The 22739-nt window shown below is 32.2% G+C and overlaps 1 protein-coding gene across 6 annotated transcripts in view; it reads right to left on the bottom strand.

Annotated features, from left to right (window-relative positions):
• LOC117115235 (fibroblast growth factor receptor substrate 3-like) overlaps positions 1–22739 on the bottom strand; it is a 55271-nt gene that overhangs the window by 17205 nt on the left and 15327 nt on the right. For 3 of the 6 annotated variants that reach the window (XM_033258965.1, XM_033258970.1, XM_033258977.1), the window contains exon 3: positions 9876–9990. The gene's annotated coding sequence lies outside the window, so the exon portion shown is untranslated. Of the gene's footprint in view, positions 1–2237; positions 2431–9875; positions 9991–15554; positions 15738–22739 lie in introns of those variants that run through there. The other 3 variants (XM_033258991.1, XM_033258998.1, XM_033258984.1) reach the window with 3 other exon arrangements.

Below are 22739 nucleotides of genomic sequence, written 5' to 3'. Positions count from 1 at the left end.
TAATTATTATTATTAAATAAGTTTCACTAAGTGGGTTAAAATACTAAAAAAAATCATTAAGTTTTCATTGCAATAGGGATTCAGTTCCGGGTTCTCATTTTTCACACCCCACAGGACAAAACCAGTTATACCTCTCTGAACATTAATTTCATAATAGGAAATTAAATTACATTATTATACACAATGAAGTGGGATAATGTATTCTTATAGATAACATATGGCATATTATCAATTAAGGGCCTAAATATAGACTAACACTATAATTAATAGTTTCTTCATGATATATAATTATCATATTTGATTAATGGTACTGAAAGTCCTATACAGTGATTGATTTAGAAAGGATGCAAGAGGAATAATTTTGTTTCTCTTTGTGAAAAGGCTAAACTTTCCCTAGAACACATTAATATGGTAAATGACATTAGCTTTTCATTAAATTATCATATTATCATTACATTAAAACCATTATTATAATATTATTCTATACAGTTTATTATACATGCCCACTATTTTTTCAATAAGATTCCACGCTATTGTAAAAATCAATTCAGTTATGATATATTAGAAGGTCTGAAAACTGAATTTCTAGGAAGGCATAAAATAAAAGAAACATTGATTAATGTAGGTGTGTGTTACGCCAACTGGGACAAGGAAATATTTAACCATATAAGAAGCTATTAAATTATCAAAGAATAAATACTTATGCCTTGCATACAAAACAAAGCACTGATTTTCAAAAAACTGCCTCAGACACCAAATTTTCCAAGCTGGATCCCTACAGAGTGTCCAACTCTGGACCCCACTGGAGGCCCTTGGTGGCCTCGGACAACAATTTTCTACCTACTTAAAAAATCTCAAAAGACAATTTCTAAAACACAAAACTATAATATTCAATTTTATAGCCTTCAAGTCACTTTATGTACATTTGTAGATTAAAAGAGTTAAAGTATTATTAATAGACATTCATAAAAAATAATTACTGTAATTAGCATGAAGTATACTTATGACGCAAGGCTACAATATCTACTATCTTGAATATTTATAAGAAATTTAGCGCTATTATATTTTGTATACATTAGCGTGGTTTGACCATACGCAGCCTACACAATATATACAAGATATAATTATGAATACTTAGAAATACCCCTATATAATATTCTGTATCATGTTGTATTGTAGATGTAGACAATAAATATTCCTTGACAGGATTTAGTTTATATACAAAAAATTTGATTTTATTAAAAAAAAAAAAATAAACAGATAATGGGCCTAAACACAAGTGAATAAATTAATATGTATAGCGGGTTACATTTGTTAAATTTTCTTTTGGATTATTCAGGTATTGAAAATGTTAAATGAATATCACTGAAAGCAATCAATGAAGATCTTTTAATATCATTGAGTTAAAAATGATTCATAAATGTTTTATATAATTTAATCTAGGTATGAAAAAATAAAACTAATAGGTGATTATGTAAAGTACATTTGACTGACCATTTTCATAAAATGACTTCATTTTGACTACTATAACAAGTTCTGGCTTGAGTATCAATAATATATAACTCATATTAAAAGTAGCATAAATTATAAAGTATTGCACAAGGCAAGACTTTTTAATACCTTTTTTCGCAAACCTGCCGCTAAAAAATATTGATTTTGAATATGAATAAAATTTTATTTTTGGCCAATTAGCGCATCCATTGCCACAATAAACTAAAAAAAAATTTTTTCTTTATTTTTATTACACCTGCCGCTGCCCTTGAAATTAAAAAAAATAAGATAGGTATATTTCTTCCTAATTATATATATATATATTTAAAGTATTTAACCATTTCATTCCATACTGTTTACATTCAACAGTAAAATGTTATTTTTATTTTATCCCATCTGGATGTTTTTGGCAAAACCCATTTGCTAAATAAGAAAAATTAATTTATTTTTGTTTTTTCCACCCTCTTCTGATGATCTTTAAAAAAAAAGTTTGCAAACCAAGGTATAAAAAAGTCTTGTCTGATATAAAGTAATGCATAAAGATCAGGTAGGCCTACGATGCATTATGGTTGTAGACTAAAATCTGCAGTTAAGTTTATCTTTGTATTTTCTGGCACATTGTTTTGTTAGCTACTACAGCATGTTTGCAAAAAAGATTAGATATATCCCTAGTTTAAATAGCAGTGATGTCACAATTATACTAAATAAATAAACTAAATAAAAAATGTTCATATTAAACTTAATACCTGTTTATAAAAGCTCTCGTATTCCAATGAAACTTGGAGAACACATTAGAAGTTGCCTAGCCAGCAGTCTTGTGTGTTATGATTAAAAAGTAAATGATATGAAGGGGTCCAGACATAAGTTCCACCCACTTGAAATCCAATCCCTCTATTGACAAGCATCCAACAACAACCTCACCATCCTATTCAGTCCACACTGTCTTAATTAAGCATAAGAGATCAGGTTTTACATGAAAAGAACTGCACATGCCATTCATTGTTTAAACAATAGAGAGGATTAATCATACTGGACACCTGAAAAAAAGCAGTTACCCTTCTAGGCATACAGTATAAATTCTAAAGGCCTTTATATTCAAAAAGCTTTCTCTATTCCATCAATATAAAGAATTTAATATTCTTATACCTACAGAATGTTAGGTCAACAACCACATTGCTTAAATAAATGAGGACTAATGTTACAGAGGGGCACACATTACCATCCATGTTGAGAACAGTGTGCACAAATCATCTGCATTTATTATAATCTCTGTACAGCTTCTGAATAATAGATCAACCACACCAGTTGATTCCCTGGCTGGATTACACTGTATTAAATGTGTTCAAGTGTTTAGTATCAGGATTTACCATTAACATTAAGAGCACACACACACACATAAAAAATCATCCCAAAAACAGAATAAAATATGACCTCCTCTAGAAACAAATATATTTAAAAAAAATAGGCCAATAGCTCAATCAATAAAGCAATATTTATATCAATTTTAAATGAATATTAAAAAAATGATTGGTAAGGCAGAAAAAAATGGATGTGCGAGGGGACGAGAAACCAGTATTTTTTTTTTAATTTGCCTTATATCAAGGTTTCATCAATATTTAAATATTTTCATTTTTCATAATTAGATTCAATAAAAAAAAAAAATCATTGAAATAATATACCATATACTACTATATTATTATTTCAGTAATTCCAAGTTAATATACAAGAAAAGATAAAATCTCTAGTCATATAGCATGTAGTATACAAGGAATTAGATCAATTTGGATATGGTACTAAGGATTATTATACAGCAAGGGTAATTAAAAACCTGTGGGCGATGAAATAATTGAAAGATGTAAGTAAAGACCAATTCAATCAGACGAGTGGGTTAAAAGTAAGATGAAGACTGATGACACATAATTTGGTGACACATATTGAATACATTTACCTGATACAATATTAAAACATCATTAGTTGGCATAATATCAGATTTTCACACAAAAGCATTCCTAAAAGTTCAAATTTAATGACCTGCCATGACCCCTACTTCTAGAAATGATGTCCAGATTAGAATTATGACGATTACTATTATAAGAGTTTACACTAACCGTACATCTTCAAAATGTTTACTCTACTTAATACAGATGAAAGTATTAAATGTAGGTCTTTAAACTAAATCTCATAAGTCAAAGCATAGTGTACTAAATAAATAAAACATTAAAAGACAAATAACCCAAAAATACATGATTCTTATCTCTACCGGCAACAATTTTTGCCCCACATTTTATTTCACTTTCTTGCAGCACTACCATATAAGCTATTTTCAGTGTTTCCATTTCATCAATTTTTGCATATTCCTTTTGTACCATGTATTTTATATTGTAAATGATGACAAAAAGAATTTGATTTCATTTGATTTGCATATATTTGGAAAGTCTTAAAGGTTCATATACTACTAGTATTGTATGTAGCACACTTTATTCAAAAATTGAATACAAGGCCCACATGGCCTAACATGCAACACATGCCTGGCATGCACAAGTTCCAGATATCACACCAGGTATTATACCATTACCAAACCTTACATTATTTTTAATTGTTTGTTTATTTTCAGTTCTATTTAACATTATTATTATTTTTTTACTAGTATTTGATATTTACTAATTACAAGCAAAAAAAATAAAAAAAATAATGCTCACTATTTTCAAAGAAAAAGATTGAATACATGCAAAATATAGTAAAGATGTATTGAAAATATTTTAAAATAAACATAAAAATCAATTTTGAAATTGTCTTGCTCATTGTGAAGTATAGTATTAGTGTATTTATATAGTAAATAGCTAAAAATGATAGAAACACCTCCAGTCATTGGTTGTATTATTACTACTGCGTATAAAAATCAGGGTACACATTTTTTTAATTTAATAATTTCTATGTTCAGGTTAATAATTTGCATTTTACAGCCAAATCAGCAAGCTTATTTTAAAAATTATTTTTATGACGTTTTGTGTCAGTCATCAATGATACATCTTTAAAAGGTTAAATAAATATATTTAGTATCAATAGTACATTTCAATATTACAGTTTATTTCCACCTTCTCAGACGAATCAAAGGTCTCCATTCATTGATTGATCTCCTCTACCTGAATATTCAATAAGGTGTCAATTAATCCCCAAACCAGAATAGTGATAGGTGAACACTATACAATAGAACTGCATAAACAGGATGTGTAAACATTAAGTTGAACAGAATTTAAGTTTTTTAGATAAGTAAGATTACAATGTTGTAATCAACTATTACTACATTTATCAACATTAAAGTTCTTTAGATGAACAAAGCGAAGCACAATCTATATTATTACAGCAACATATAATGTATTGTTATTTACAAGTACAATATATATTTTGTATAGCAGTAGACATAGGTAGGTATAGACTATTTAAACTATGTAAGAAAAGTTTTGGGAGCCTATTCAATCAATCAATTTATTCAAAAAAACCTCCAAGAAGAACATCCAAAAATACAATGGATAACATAAAAAAATCGAAGATATATATAGCAGAGTAAGAAACAGCAAACAACAAACAATCAATCCATTACATAGTATTCTTCAAGTAATACGGAGACATAATTGAATTTCAGTGTGATCTAAAAATACAAAATAGCATACAGAAATAAAAAATCAGTGTTCAACTGACATCAAAAAGGAGATGAAAGTCCTCTTAAGAGATCACCATTATATGATTTTCAAAATAAAGTAAAATAGTGCGTAAAAATAGTAACCGAAAAATACAAAAATACCATACGGAAATAAAAATTCAGTGTTCAACTGACATCAAAAAGGAGATAAAAGTCCTCTTAAGAGATCGCCATTATGATTTTCAGAATAAAGTAAAATAGTGTGTTCAGGAAATTGAAATTTCGCAGATGTTTTCTAGAAGTTACAAACAATATTTCCAAAAAAAAAAGAAGTAATTTTCTTACTTCCTTGCCTCAATAAATTTCTGTATATGCCAGCATCTACGGCTTTAAAAGAAGGGTGGAACAGAATATTCCTGATGAGAGCTTAAGTGGGTGTGGTCGGGCGTCGCTCAAAATCTTTTGGAAGTGGTCCAAAAGCTTGGTATCAAAAGGCTGAGATGTACCCTAGGCTGGTACAGTATAGAAAAAGGGGCGTGGTTTAGAAGGACAGAGGACCACCCAGCCAAAAATACTCCATGTGGATACCACAGGGCTTAATTTCTTTCCAGGGATGGAGATATATGCCTATGGATGGGTAACTTACTGGCAGGGATACAATTTTATCAGTAGGGGTGGAAAATTTACTTTCTGAAATTTACTCTGTAAATAGTGCATCACTAATAATAATTTGCGCTATATAAAAACTATTAACATCATATTTTATCATTAACATCACATAATACAAGATGATATTGTAATTACTGCAGAGTACAGTTTGATGGTTGGATGAAATGAGTTTGTTTTTTACATTCTCAGAAAACAAAAAAGTTCCAATTCTGGCTAAGGACCAAAATGACTGTGTATGTCATTGAACGTGTTATTGGAAAGAATAAAACTACACTCTTTTGACATTTTTTGCAGATATTTTGAACAAATGTGTGCGAGTTAATAGTTCTATTGACTAAACTGAATAGATTGTTTATGAGTTATTCCCATGTGTGATTTTTGTCATAAGTCTGAATCATACCATAAAGGGCAATTTATACAATTGCTTCCTGGGACTCCTTTAAAATATATTTGAGGCATTATCAACAATGTAAATACATTTTTTTTTTATAAGAACCAGAAGAAATCTTCCCAGCCTCTGTGTTCTTATTTTTGCCAATTCTATTTTTAGGCTCAAAACATTCTTATATTGTTCTTATTTTTAACACTTTTCAAACATAGAATATCATTAATGTACAGCTATATAATATACTGTATTATAGAGAGTATTACATAGTCACACCTACTAAAAATATAGTACGGATAAGACTTGTTGCTTTTTCTATTTAAAAAAAATAAAAACCTCTACATTTTGCCTCAGCCTCAATTTGTTCTTATTTTGTTCTTAATTTTTAAGCAATTTCAGCTTCAGTGTTCTTACAAAATGTATTCAATACCCAATTATGTCAATAAAAACCATTATCGTTTGTGACTTTTAAACTTCCCTTTAGTTGTTTTTCTATCTGTGTAGTAGTGTGTTTTGACAAACATGGTTTATTTAAACAATCAACCATGGATAATTAGTATATACTGCAACAAACAGTAACAGTCTTGTTTGTTTTTCCATGCTCTAGTAGAGGAACATCAAAGGCAAACATCAAAGTTTAGTAGTGGGTGAGGCCAGGATGAAAACCTTAAAACAGCTATTTTGAGTATTTTAACTGTGGCGTAATTAATGGACAGGTCTGAGGACCGTAACTTCTTTAGACCCTACTACCACTGGTGTATATAGAATCTGTATAAATAATGTACCTCATCTGCATTCTTTAATGTTTTAGATTTTCTTTGTACTTTCGTGCATGTTATTTCATCATCCCTGTTTGCCTTACCATTTTTTTTTTTAATAGTAAAATGTTTGTCTCTACTATTTGAAATGCCTTTTTCATTTAAAATATAAATTTTAATAGTTTTGTATCATGCTCTTTTCCACTGGCTGATCCGTAGATCAAAACATTAGCCAACTTGCTATGCTGATTACTATACATTACTATAGTAAGTACCTAGTTAGTACCTAACCATATTAAACATGGATAATTACTATTGGCTCTCTAGATTTCATAAATAAGATTTACTTTCAAAGTCAGTGTCGTATCTTTCGCTGTCACTTCATCAGCACACTGACTGTCACCTACTTTGTCACTTCACCAATCTAGATGAGAGCAATCATGTGATAGCAAGTCACTGAAAAGAGCTGGTAAATTGTATCTGGTGTCTGGATTCAAGGTGTGGATTAAATTGACTCCCATATTTTCTTTTATAAAATTAGTCCACTCTGATACTACCAGGCCTAAAAAAAATATTTTTGTGCCTCCGACCACAAAAATTATCTTGATCAAATGCCCCCAGCACCAAATGCAAAAAAATTTTTCTTTTTTTAATGCCGGCCGTAGATACAATTCTGGTCTAAACGAGAGTTGTACAGTAAATGGAAAATTGTCATAAAATCAAATTTCAGGTCATTCTAAAGTCAAATCACAAAGGTACACCACCATATACCTCCACGATATTGCCAACCATGCTTAAATATAAGTTCTATGATCGTCTTCTATAATTGTAACCAAGTCAAAAACCTGATCAGCACTAATCAGCATATTGGTAGGTGTTTGTTGAGATTTTCGTATGTTTGTGTAATGACTGTGGCTTCGTTTATAGTCTCAGGGTTGTAGCTATAAAAAACTAAGTGTGGGTGGTAGACAATTTAAGGGTGGGTGGGTGATAACATTGCAAAACTCTAAATCATAATGAGTGTATTTTAAGGATGGGCAAGCAGATTGGAGTGCCATAAAATTAGCTTTAGACTGGGTGGAAAACTTCACGACTGAGTGGAAAACTTCAAGCCTGGGTGGCCCTGCCCACATCCATCCCCCATAACTACATCCCTATAGTCTATCCCATAAAGAGCTAACCATTTTAAGTTGGTTTAATGACCTATTCGACACAGGCCGAACCTACTTTAAATTTAAAACTAACATAGATATGTTTTAAATAGTAATAAGGAACTTCTAGGCAGCTGATTTTATAAATGGCTACACAGATGTTTCGTTTTACAGTTTGGCGTGTGCTTTTAAATTATATATCCTACCAACCAAATTGTCGTAGTGCAGGTGAATTCTTCACCCCTACAAGTATGTGGAAAATTCCCTTGACAAAAATCCTCAACCCCTGCTGAGGAATAATCCACCACTTGGAGAAATTACCTACTCTGTCGAAAATTCTCATCCTTCGTGGAGTATTATTTCAGAAAGCATTTTGTACACATGAAAGTTAACTTGGAAAAAAGAAAGGAAATTTGCATCTGCGTACACACAGAAAAAAACTTCTCATACAGAAGACTTTTGTTGAGTAAAAATAAAACAAGCAATTTTTAGACCTTGGGTTCTGCATAATGATCAATCACGATGAAGCGACAAGTGTCCCTTGATGACCTAAATTTTTTCATTTGATTGATAACATGACCACTGTCCTCGCGAAGCCAGATTTACCAGCATCATTTACTCGATTAGAAGGCTTCCGACCAGAATTAAAAATGTATTTTTACATGTGTAAAAAGAGCTTTAGCTATTTTTGTGTTTAAACATTAACAGGGACCCATTTATACAAAAAAGAGAGACAAACATAAAGTCCTTTACCCAAGTACACAAGCGAAATGATTAGGGACTGAATCCCCGACCTCAGGAATGAGAATTTGAACTGCAACCGCTGTGCCAAACCACTGCTACTACTAGCTAGGGTAAGAAGTGTAGGCCTATAGCTAGCTGCCCTTGACTGTGACTGCACATGATGGTTGAATACCATGCAAAATAAAGGAATATTGTGGTGAATGACCTTTTTATACAATTCAGCAAGCTGTACCTACCTTGGCATCATGTTATAAATACAGGTCTCCCTCTAATTAAAGACCTCTACAACTAAAGACAACCTCCAATTAAGGACCACATTTCTTTGGCCCAAATGAACAACTGTTTATCTAGATTACTCTAATCAGAGATCAAATCTACTAAAGACCATTGAAACTCAGGTCCCAAAAGTGGTCCTTAATTGGAGGGAAACCTGTATAATAAATGTTTCCAAATGTAACAACTGTCTTAAGATAAATATTAGTATACTTACTTTGGTTACTTGATATTAGATACTCTTACAAGCATAATTACAATACAGTACATAGCTAATATATTTTACGGAGTGAAAGTGTAGGAATTTTTATCCACCAATCTCGCTGTTTGATTACAAATTTGTTTTTTTGGTATTTGTTTTGTAATTGTTTGTAATGATACTGTACTTGCCTGCATTGGTTTGTTACTGGATTGTTGGCCACTTGTTTTTCTTTTGTTATGATAATAAAGTGATGTTAAATAATAAAAGGTTCCAAGTTATCAAATCTTAACTGCAAACCTAATTAGTTTTCTTCACTACATGCTTATAACACTGCATATGTGATGTTTGCAAGTCGGTAGAAGTCATTAGTTGCTTGTTAATGTTTTCCCATGATGCCGAGTCAAACACGAGTTTAAATAAAACATTGAAACATTTGTTTTTAAAATTCTCTTTGTTCATGATGGTTGAATACTATACACAACATACATTGTCATGAATGTGTATGATGGGGTTGGTACTCCAAAATGTAATAACTTTTGAACTCAAAAGTGATAAAGTTTACCCTCAATTGCTTTGCTTCCTTGTGGTGTCAGCGTAGAGGAACCGGTATAGCATGCGGTAGGTAGGCTGTTACCTATTCTTTTGCATTACCGCTTGTATCTTCTTCAAAGATATGTCTGTAATGAAATAAAAAAATAGAAAACAATTACCATTTGATTGCTTTATGTATATGAAGTAAAAATGTTGAAAACCACGGGAGAAATAGAGAGTGGGGCACAGGGAACGTACCTCCCAGTTTTGCAACTGGCGTCTTTTTTAACAGAAAACAAATACAAAATGGCATACAAATACTAAATGTTACAATATTTATTAACAGCATATACTCACAAATCATGCAATTCTTGAATATTTATTTATAAAATTATATTACATCTAAGTCTATATAAAATTGGTGCCCCCGTTTAAAAAAAAATTCTGGATCAGCCCCTCAAAACCTTACAATATCGAACACTTACATTTGACGAGACTATTACTTTTCATAAATGAAAGATTTTATTTTATACAGTAGAACCTCGCGCACTGGGCGAGACAAACAATTAGCGTTTGTGTGCAAAATTATGCAGATAAGTTTTTCACACAAAGTAAGAAAGGAATCATTTTGTGCAACGATGGTAGTTGTTCATCTTGCTCTGTCCAAATGTTGATTATAACAGCGCATTTATAGACACATGTTGCTGGTCGATGCAAATTCTTTGTATACGGTTTGTTTATTGTTACAGTATTGAAATAAAATAAAGACAGAAACTAACTAATCTTTTTGCATTATGGTGGCCATGATGAAAAGGGCCATTTGTTTTGAGTATGAGGTGCACAGGTGAACTTGTATGAGCAATATTTTATTACCTGTAGAAACAGCCAGGTCAAAACAATTCTAATTAATTCTGGACATTCTACAACAGTCCAGTCAACATTGGTTAACCACCAAATGGGACTCAGGATTAAATTAATGGTCTGAAATGTAGCCTTCCCTAAATAGAAGATTCGCAGAAAAAACAATAGCTTAGGCAACAAAAGACAATTTGTCACATTGACATTATTCTGAGAATTGTAAATCAGGCTTCAAATCTGTTTACTTAAGATATTTGCTGATTAATTCAATTTTGATAATAAACAACACCACAATTATTCACTGATGGTTTCCAAAACTTGGAACAAAGCAGACCATGGCGCCAGAGCACATAAATCACATCAGATAAACAGAACGGAAATCCTTCATTGTGCTGAAAAAGAAAATTACCAAATGACGGTAAATAATACTGTTCCTACACTATAGACCTTAAATTGGCTGGCAATCAATTTAAGAATATGTGTACAGTGCTACAAAGTCCATAATATTAATAAATGAGCAAAAACAAAATTGTCTTAATGCATCTCAGTCATTGGAATTTTTATATTTTAAGTTTTCAATTTAAATTTTGATACTTTCTTCTATGATATTACTACAGACAATATTACAGTAAACAATAGCACAATATAATTACATCAAAAAGATTCTAATACTATTATAGACAATGAAGACAATTAAACTATAGTTACATATCAAATACTGCATTCTCCAAGAACCGCATTGCAGTACTTCTACCAATAGTACTTACTGTACCCTTAGAAATGGCATCAGACTAGAATCTCTTTAATTTATAGTCTACTACTACAATAATATTTAATTTTTACTGATTTTCTAATTACAACAATTTCAGCTATACATTTTATTCACTTGGCTTTTAAGTCCGCAAGTTAAACTCCACCTGTTAAAAAACTATCATCGTACTAAGTGAACTATAACAGATTGCTTCCTGGTTTTTATAGCTTAACTGGAGGCACATCAAATGCCACTAGGGCCTACACTGACACCAAACACCACTTTAGTCATCAAATGACAGAATTTTCACAGCATTCATACCAGTTGTGTACCTGTCTCTTATACACATCTAGATGTGTATAAGAGACAGATTAAAAATTCCATGAATTCTATTTAAAGTACTGCAATATTTTATAGCTATATTCTATTGTTATAGATTATTTCTTCTCTGCTTTTTTTGTAAATATATTTCACTTTATTCAAATTACCGGTAGTGAGTTTTTGCTAATGAAGTGCTATTAAAAATTTTGTTTAAACTCTGCATGAGAATTTTCGACTCGGTATTAGAAAGTTTTGACTCGGTGTGAAAGTTTTGACTCAATTAAGAGATTTTGACTTAGTATGAAAGGTTTTTCGAGTCAAGTTCCGAATCATTATTAGAAATTTTGACGAATTTTAAGAACTGGGGTGGCAGGAATTGGGTGGCGATCTAGGCTGAGCTCAGCTGTTGTAGTTAAATCTGTTGGGAATAAATAATTTCTGTGCCATTTTTTCGTCACAGTCCCAATCATAGGGAGAAGAGATGGAAGTACTGTCCATCTTGTCCGGGTACGATGGACTACATGTAGGATAAATACTGACGCCATCGTTGTGAGAAAATTTTTGATTGGTACAGGAAGTTTTGATGAGGTATGAGAAGTTAAGACTCAGTCTGAGCAGTGCCGTTTCTATGAGTCATAAAATGGTGGGGGGAGGGGGGCGCCTTACTGGGAGGGATTGAAGATCTGAGATTTTTATTACAGTACATTCTTCAGAATCAAGAACATACCAAGCTCACATATAGAGGACAGAATAAAACAGCTAGGGCGGAGAATAGATACAGGTCTCCCTCCAATTAAAGACCACTTTTGGGACCAGGGATTCCATGATCTTTAGCAGCTTTGGTCTCTAATTAGAATAATAAAGATAAAAGACATTTGTTAATATGGGACCAAAGAAAAATGGTCTTTAATTGAAGGTGGTCTTACATTGGAGAAATCTTTAATTAGAGGGAGAACTACACCTGTATATAAACATTTAATGAAATAAAGATATCAAGCAACAAAAAAAAAAAAAAAAAAAATTCTATGATTTTAAAGCCTAGAAACAGAAGAATATTATCAGGTGTACAAGTTACCCTGTAAACCGAAATGGAGAAATTTAAAAAAATATTAAAATAAAATTTAAATTACCATTACCAATCAAAACAAAACAAACTTACTTCATTGACAAGCAAAAACTATGAAGTGTAAGTGAAGTAACCATTGCTCCCATTCAGCTCGACATATACCACAAGACTCAATTTTGTTACAGTACAGTATGACACAGTACTGTAAATCACTATCCTAAACAAGGTATCATTCATTGCAGTGGTATGGAAAGGCCAAACCATATAAAACAATAGTTTCTCATTGGAACTTTTTGACAATAGGCCATTGTTAAGACTGTCAGTGTCAGATGAAGTTGCTATGCCAATGAGGGCATGGCATGGGCATAGGCTGGGCCCTTCATGGCCCCCCTCACCATGACAATAAATTAGTTCCACGAAGTGGTTTAAAGTACTAAATATTACCATTAAATTTTCATTGGAATAAGGATTTAGATCTCATTTTTTGCACCCCAACCCCGAAACCAGCCTACAGTATGCCCCTAAAGGGGCAGCCTAGGATTTCATACAGTAACTGATCAAGTAACTAAATCAGTGGCGTTAAGGAGCATTCATATTTCAGCACTATACAAATTTGAGACTTTTCAATACTAGTTCTGAGCAATTCAGATACATATAGATGAAGTTTAATTTACTTATTATCAGCATTAATTATCTCATTCATCATCTTCTACCTTGTAAAAATGTTGCCAAACTGTGGAGACGTGTTAGTCTGCGATCATTTAAAATATAGTCCAAACCGCCATTCATGCTGGTACTTTTATGTAATAAAATCTGATGTACACAGGACAAAAGCAGAGGAATAGTGTAAAAATAGCAAATAATAACATAATATTCCAACTACTTAAAAAGTATTGACATGCTAGATCCAGGGTAAGCATAATCTGTCACGAACAATGACTATTTATTATGATTTTATAGGCCTACTAGACCTAAGTTTTTTACCACTCTATTTGTAGCTGTTCTGTTTGAAAGCCTACAGAATCAGATTGTCGCTGACCAAAGCAAATTTGCCTCATGAATTTCTTTTTATTTAAAAATAATTTACAAAGATTTAATAATTTAAAAAAATTTGTACAAGGATATGCCAAACAGTGAACTTAACCACTCTTCAAAGTGGCAATCCCGTCACAATACAAACATACTGTACACACAAGATACTCTACATCTACATGGAGAGAAAAAAATCCTGTTACCATGACAGGAATTTAACCCAGGACCCTGGGATGGAAAAGCAAGCATCTCAACCACCAAACTATATTTTAATTGAGGTACTGTACAGTAGTAGAAAAAAGGAAGCAAGAGGGAAATGAGAAACAACTATTTTTATTCACTTGGCTTTTAAGTCCGCAAGTTAAACTCCACCTGTTAAAAAACTATCATCGTACTAAGTGAACTATAACAGATTGCTTCCTGGTTTTTATAGCTTCACTGGAGGCACATCAAATGCCACTAGGGCCTACACTGACACCAAATACCACTTTAGTCATCAAATGACAGAATTTTCACAGCATTCATACCAGTTGTGTACTATTAAAAAGTCCTATCCTATGCATTTTTAAAAGAGTGACCTATACCTCATGTTGTGTTAATAATAACAATATTCAAATCTAAATTACCTGGTTTGTATAAGAATGAAAACATATGCATATCATTTGCATAGATCCAGTTTTGAGTGAAAAGCTTTAGTTTGGTGTTAAACATGCTTGCTTTCTAATTCCAGATTCTTTGGTTCAAATCCTGATACACCAGGATTTTCTCTCTTGAGTAAAGTTAATGCTACTCCCACACCCTAGTGCCATTTAATTTTCCTTCAGACTAAGTGGGGCGAGTTGAGTGGCTAAACATAGTTTATAAAGTAACTATCCAGCCTGTGCAGTTCATGAGTGTAGGCCGTCTGATATTAGATGTGAAAGAAATATAATTTTATAAAAAAACATATATCTAATGTAGTAAGTACCCTCACATAAAAATATACCATGATAATAAACTATAATTTATTCCAAAAACTAAGAAACTAAAGTGCACTGTGATATATTGTACACTCACATTTATCCTAGCATCGATACATAAAAATATATGTAAAAAAATATAGCATGAACTCTGACGTAAACCTACTTACTGACAAAAAATGTGATCACAGAAAAAAAAAAGACCTTAAACAATTCCAGACACACTAACTTCCTGTTTTCTAATGTTCAATAAACACATCGTGTTGAATTTATGGTAATCAATAAGGTAGCCCTATAAATCATAATTTGCCTAAAATTTTCTATGGTGGCATATTTTTGAAAGGTTCATAGGGTGACACTCTTCTACCGCATGTTATCAGTACACTTCACTTCTTTCTGTTGTCAATGGACTGATGACTTTCCTTCAATTTCACACTGCACACTATCTTCATACAATTATGCTCCAACCTCACCCTGAACGAAAGGATGAAATAATAATAAATATCTTTCTACGGGATGACATTTACCTAGCTTGGAGTATACTTTAGACCAGAAGGGCACAATTTACCGTGGTAACAACACCTTAATTAAACCGTACAGTGATGTGATGATGTCCGGTTCGTTTGTTTATTACCTTCGTTCTATAATAATGTAATTTATACCATGCATGAAGACTGCATATATAGCCACTGTCCCAGCCATCATAATGAATTAAGGACCTACCTTGCCTCTTGGACCATTGATCCATAATAAGTTTAACCTCAAGATAATCTAGATTTTTCTCAGGGCCTGGGGGATATGAGCAGTAAGTTGTTTATCAGATCAGCAACATTATAAGACCAGCAAAACAGAGCATAAAACTAACTTGTACAGCTAAGTGTTGGATGTTATCAATAGGATTGACACTCATACAATTTTAATGTACAATCACCCACTACACATCTCTTTGTATTAGGATTTAGTAGAATCTGTCATACATGGTCATACAGGATCTATCCACGGGTCACTGAGCACAGGTCAACGCACACTATGAGAGTAATGGAATGCGGCAATAAGCAATACAGGAACTTATTAGATTCAAAAGGAAATAATTGAATTAGTATTTATTACCCATTTCAAATTATGATATGAAAATATGAAATACCATGATAGACGACTTATGATAAAAATATCTGAATCACAGCACTACGACCTGCTGAAATATAGAATATTTTTTCTTCATGTTTCTGATGGTTGGGCCCAACAACAACAAAAAACCACATTAGCTTACCACCCTCACCCGCATATCTTCTATGATATTGAAAAAAAATATACTTTAAAAAAACAATTTTTTTTTTGAAAAAAGAAAATTCTTTTAATAATTAGTAGATATTGTTTGTATTGTCATGAATTTTACTTCGAATATCAATGCACCAGCAAACAACCCAAGGGTGATATTTGGCTTTAGCAAAATAAAAAAAAAAAATATAAAGTCCCCCTCCCTCATCACTTTTCCAGCCTAGATAGGGGAATAAACTAATAAAAAAAATGTTTATAGGGCCTTAGGAATATTTAAAAATTAATACAATTTAATCATTGACTGGATCTTGAATCGCAGTACTAACACAAACTTTGAAATGCTAAAATATAGAATAATTTTCCTTCACATTTCAGAAATTTTTATCTGACCACCAATTGTCAAAGACAGCAAGTTTATGCAATTTTGGCGAACTTAGCTAGATCTGCTTTTATAGTTAGGAATATATTTAAAAAATTAATATAATTTAATTATTGATTGGATTTATATGATACAAATTGAAGAATCATTATTATATTACGATGCATCATCTTATGAAAGCTACTGTATTCTGTTCCTAAATTGCTTTGCATATTAATTTTAGCTGGTATTATGGTAAACTTAGAAGAATATCATCATACAGCATAAATTTATTTTTTTTAAGGGTTGTCCTTGTAAAAAGAATAATGTAAGTGTACGAAGACAAGACACAGTTAGAAATGTCCAACAAGGTTGATATAACTTAAGAAGTGTATCATAAAACTATATGAGGGTTTTTGCACAAAGAATAGTTTTCTTTAAAGATATACAATAAGTAGATAGAGTATGAAAATGGCAAAATTTACAACATACAATCTCTTATCTTTTATTTGGGCAGTTTTTGTTTTTTTTACTTCCCCCCCCCCCCCCAAAAAAAAAACAACATTCTTGTTGGCTATATACTTCCATGTGAAGAAGACTTTTTCCCTAAGCAAAAAAGTTAGTTATCTTTTTGTGGGACTAAATAAAAATAACCATTTTAATGAAATATCTTCTGATTTATAAGAACGCTTTAAGATAATATATTGCCAACAATTAAGAACTCTACGAATATAAGGTGATTAATCTAATTTATTAATGGAATTACCATACCATACCAAATTTTACCATTTGCCATTAAGAAAATATGTAGGTACAAAATTTGCATAATGTTTCGAACAAAACATATAGGCTTACTGTATGCCTAATACAGGCCAAGAAAGAGCAGAATCTGACAAATGTGAAAAGATAAAAAACACCATATACTAGATCATTAGTTTGGGAAGGTCAGAATTATAACTACACAATATGTACTTTTATTAGTTTAATGAACTTGGTTTACATAAATCTTACTATTTTTTTCTGGGAAGGTGAGGGATATCACCTTTACAGTTTTTTATATGAATAATTAGATTATCTAACTGTATTACAAACATAAGAGATACTCTATTAAATTAAATAATTAAGCTAAATGTCTCAACCAAAAGTGAATAAAGGCCTCCTGAAATTACCCATTTTACATGTGCATTCCAAACGAGGTCTACATATCTTGTGGTCATAGAAAAGGAAGTAGGGAATTGAAGTCACGCAGAGCCTTAGGCAGTAGTTATAGTAGGTGCTATAACAGTCATTCTTCACAACACAAAAGCAGCATTTAGTATTGCCACACACAAAACAATTCTGAAAAGTAATTGAGTGGTAAGGTAATATGTATTGCTTTGAAATATTGTGAGTATAGCTCAAGAAAAAAACAACTTTGAAGTGGTACATTATTGGTTTAACAAATTGGAATGTGTGGGGTTTACTTAAAATAGTTAAATTGAGAAGTTGAGGGAAGGCTAGGACAAGCTTAGTGTCAAGGCTTAATGTTTCAAAATGTCCTGGTTCAACCTCTCTAAGTAAACAAAACCAATTCCTACCACCCTGTTTTGTCAATTCTACTGTAAATTTCTACCACATCATAGATTTGAACTGTCCCACTTTTGGCAGGATTGTTTCGCTTTTGTGAATTGTGGCTTGTCCTTTTTGATAAATGTTGGAATATTATGACTATATTTAAAAAAAAAAGAAGACAAATCTCATATTACACACTGACTCTCTCCAATGATATAATTTAAGTTGAGTTTGAGGGTATGGGATAAGAACCAACGAAGAGTTTTCACATACGTCTTTGATTTCAACACCATTCGTTGAGCAGAACAAATATCCTATGTAATTCCTACAGGTTTAATATTTGACATTTGGAATATCAGACCAATGTATAGATGAGTAAACTATACTGTCAGACTGGTTTTAATTGTGATATAGCATAGCATCAGGTAAATAGTTTGAGATTTCCTACTAAAGCACATGGTAATATGTACCTGTGATGAAGTAGTACTGTATGACATGCAAAATGTGTAACAAAGGCCACCTTACAACAAGGATGGCAATCCAATGGCATATGCTAGCAATATGGCCATTAAGCAATTACAGTATTGTGCAAGCAAAAGCTGGTGACAACATTGCACTAAAGGACAATATGCAGATGACATGTTACAATGTTGTGCAAGCAGGAATTGGTCAATATTGACAAACATTACACCAGTTTAAGCATCCAATGAGACCAATACTAAGTGTAAAAAAAAAAAGTCAAATGGTCATTAGGATATTGTATCATTTTGGATAGATGGCCCTGTAGCATACTATATTACTAATAGTAATAATACATTTTATACATGGTACATTTGTGTACCGCTATATATAGCAGTACATTATGGGTAAATAGAATAGTTTAAATACGGATTAAAATAAAGTGATGTATACTTTTTTCCCCTTTGGTTATGGTTACTCTAGTAGTTTTCCATTTGGACCTGGTATGGTTAAATCCATACCAAGTCTTAATCAACACATTAACTACAGTACAGTATACCAATGAGTATACTAATATTTATACAGACCCTACTCAATTTTCCAAACATAATTTCAACATTAATTAATGCTACACCTTGTTTGTACCATAAATACAAAGCAAATGTACAATAATGTTTGCAATTTTTTTTATACTATTCACTTACAAATATTAAAAACACCCACACACTGATAACGGTTCCAAATAACTACAGTACAGTATACAATTGAGTATACCAATATTTATATAGACCCTACTCCATTTTCCAGACACAATTTCAACATCAATGCTACACCTTGTTTGTACCATAATTACAAAACAAATGTACAAATTATGTTTGCAATTTTGCCCACACACTGATCATTGTTCAAAATGTTGATCGCATTGTTCCAAATTTGGAATGTGGATCTCATGTTGATTATGTATAGAGATTCGGCGGAATACACAAAAAAGACCTGAACCGTTTAACATTTGACAAAACAAAGGGGGGGGGACTGAACTATCTCTCTCGTTTGAGGCGCAACTCAGTGAGCACTTCGTAGTGTGGGGAGATTTTTTAATACTATAATTCTTCCTATTAAATTTATGTACAAACATTGTAATTATTATCAGGCCAAAATAAGTAATTATAAAATTTGTTGTTACATCACTTTGATGACATGTTCATTAAATTGTATGTTAAATGTAACTCACAGTGGTATTTTGATGTCAGTTGAACTATTACAGTATTATGGCCATGTAACCTACCAAAATTAAACTTGCACTGGGGTGAATAAGACCGCGGTTTCGTCTGTTTGCAATCCCTACCAATGGTAGGTTTAGAGGTTTAGCACGGAGGTTAGCAAGAAATCTTTGCTAAAATCGTGTGAAAAATTATGCTACTTTGATACGGGACGGAGCAGGGACTTTAACTACCAATTTTACGTTGGTATTTCCCTCACTTGTGCTACCAAGTCCTCGCAAATATACCCTATACATGCTGAAACTCTTCCATAAATTCCCACACTTGTGCTACCAAGTCCTCAAAAATACCCCCGTAAATGCGGAACCTACCTGTATAGCTGTTTGGACTAAACTTTTCGTCTCAGTAAAACTAACTCGGTTAGTTTTCCTGGGATTCAGTTAAATTACCTGCGCGGCTCGGGTAGGTTGTTGTTGTGGGTTGTTCACACTGGACTTACTATGGGTAAACTAACTGGCGTATCGGTAGTTTTTACAGAAACAAGTCATGTGTGATTGCGGCTAGTTCCAAATAGAGTGGAAGAATTTCCTTTGGTAGGCTATAATTACCCACTTGCTTTGAAGTGGCTTTGAGGGCAATATTTGATGACAGTGCTTTGTTAGCATTTACCATTAGTTTGTAACATATTTTCATTTGAGCTACATATATGTAACAGTATGCCAATTGGGTTTTTTCTAAATACCTGTAAAAATTCACTTGGATAAAGATTACTTGTAAATTTTTAGTTATTTTGAGCTTGATATATACATATTTTCATAATCAACAAATTTCTAAACTTAAGTAAATGTTTTGATAATAAGTATACAGTACGGTACTCTTGTACAATGCATATTAATCTAAATTTAATAGAGATAATAGGAAAAATAACATTTTTACTATATTTTAAAAAGTGGAATTTCAACATTTTCTTTTTAAATCAAGATTACTATTTTCACATCAAATGTACTTTTAAGAAAATAAGAATTTTTCGTTAATAACACTATGTAGGCCTATAAAATTTTCTTTTATATTTTCCTGTTATAGGCTTTTTAAAAAATAATTTCCTGATTTTAATGAAATATATAAAACCCAAATTGACCATAATATATAATAAATACATAATTTAAAATACATTAGCATATATCATTCATTATATGTAATAAAATAAATATCACACCAAGTGATAAATAATATCAGTGAAAAATTGTAAAAATCAAAGTAGGCCTACACTGTAGTTCCTCTAGTATAAGGTCACCCCCCCCCCCACACCCGACGGGTCCAATTTTTAGGGGTGGGCCTATACTTGGGAAATCCCCTTTCTAATCCAGTGGCAATTAATCTTGCGGCACAGTATGCCTAATTCAAAGCCAATATTTGATTTTTTTTCGAGAATATTAATGGGTTTGCTCAATTCACTGACCCCAGAGCCTCACTGCTCTCCTTGTTCTTGTTACCAAAACTTTAAAAGCATCCAGCGTCGCCAGTTTTGAACGTGTGCAATAAATTTTGTACACATAAACTAGAGATGATTTCCAGGAAGGACTGGTAATTTACATAAAATTGTGCATAGAAAGTACGGGGTTTGGCTTATACCCGAAGTGGGATTATTCCAGAGGAACTTAGTTATTTTGTATTTTTTTTTCTTTTGTTTTTGTTAATGATCATTACCATCATTCGAGCAACTAAAAATCAATAAAGATTAAGCTACGAGATACTGTATGTTACGTTCATTAGTTCTTTGATCCCAATAGCATTATCTACCTTCTCTGGTAAGATTTCAATCTCAAAAGCTATATTCATCCCTTGACATTCACTCCTGTCCTAACTAACCAACCAGAGCAAAGTGATGAGAATTCTTTGATGATAAAGATAATGATGCATAGGACGAAAGGTCAAAGCAGAATAGCCAATAGAATTACACCCTAGAGCACTGCAGAATGTTAATTCTTCCTTTTAAGAGAAGTTAGGAGATCATTCGAGATTGGATTTATGAATTTTTATGGTTCGCCAAAGACTACATTCTGTACCACCGTAGTAATAAAGTACTTGTTTATGAAACTATTTTTAGCTACATTATTTATATCTAACAACTGAAAATAATAATTAGGTTGGCAGATATAAATAACTTTGTGAATCTTTAATAATAGCTAAGACAAAGTAAATAATAGATAATAGTGCTAAGATTTCAGAAAGTTCATTTTCACAAGTCTATATTAAAAACTACTGTAATTTTACCATTTTTAACATCATAGGTAGTTGGAATATCCTACAAAACCTTTTCTAGCACCAGAGCATCCACACGATGCTTAGCCAGGAAAAATGCGCATACTTCAAAGCTTGCATTAGAACTACGTAAAATATCTGGAAGTGATCAGCACCGTTACCTACCACTATGTCACAACACAATTTTGCATGATTTCTTTAATTTAATATTAAAGTATAGTACCAACAAACATTTGCAACTCTAAGACAAAACATTTTATTTTGGCCCTCAATTGTTAGGTTAATTGTTAATTCCTAGGAGAAAATAGCCCAAAGTGACTTCAAAGTTACATAAAAATTATCCCGTCTGTGATACTGTAAGCCTGACACTCATTGCATCATATAACGAGTCCAAATCCTTGCGAGCAATAGACGATGCAACGCCGTCTACTGATTGTTGTTGGCAGTGTAAACGGATTGTCATTAAAAACGATCCGCTGAGCCCGCGTCCTATCGCTGCGTTCTTCATAGAATCACGTTGGCCGATGACCGTCGGCATAGTGAGCAGCTTTCAACAAAAAAAATCAAGTGAATAACAAAATTTTTTCTCATTTAATTAACCATAGTTTCCAACCGTCTCGCATCCTGTGGGACAGTGCCGCATTTCCAAGTGGTTGTGGTTGAAACACGCATTTTGCAGAAACACAACGCGTGATCATAAATTTGTTACGCATTTAGCACAGGTCTATACGTCATAACAAATTATCACAAATTCAGGGAAAAATGTATTTATAATTAGAA

The sequence above is a fragment of the Anneissia japonica genome, unplaced genomic scaffold (genome assembly GCF_011630105.1).
Source record: "Anneissia japonica isolate Jap-2015-1 unplaced genomic scaffold, ASM1163010v1 scaffold199_len4679917_cov187, whole genome shotgun sequence".
Taxonomy (NCBI): Eukaryota; Metazoa; Echinodermata; class Crinoidea; order Comatulida; family Comatulidae; genus Anneissia; species Anneissia japonica.
This window is presented reverse-complemented; position numbering and strand designations above follow the sequence as displayed.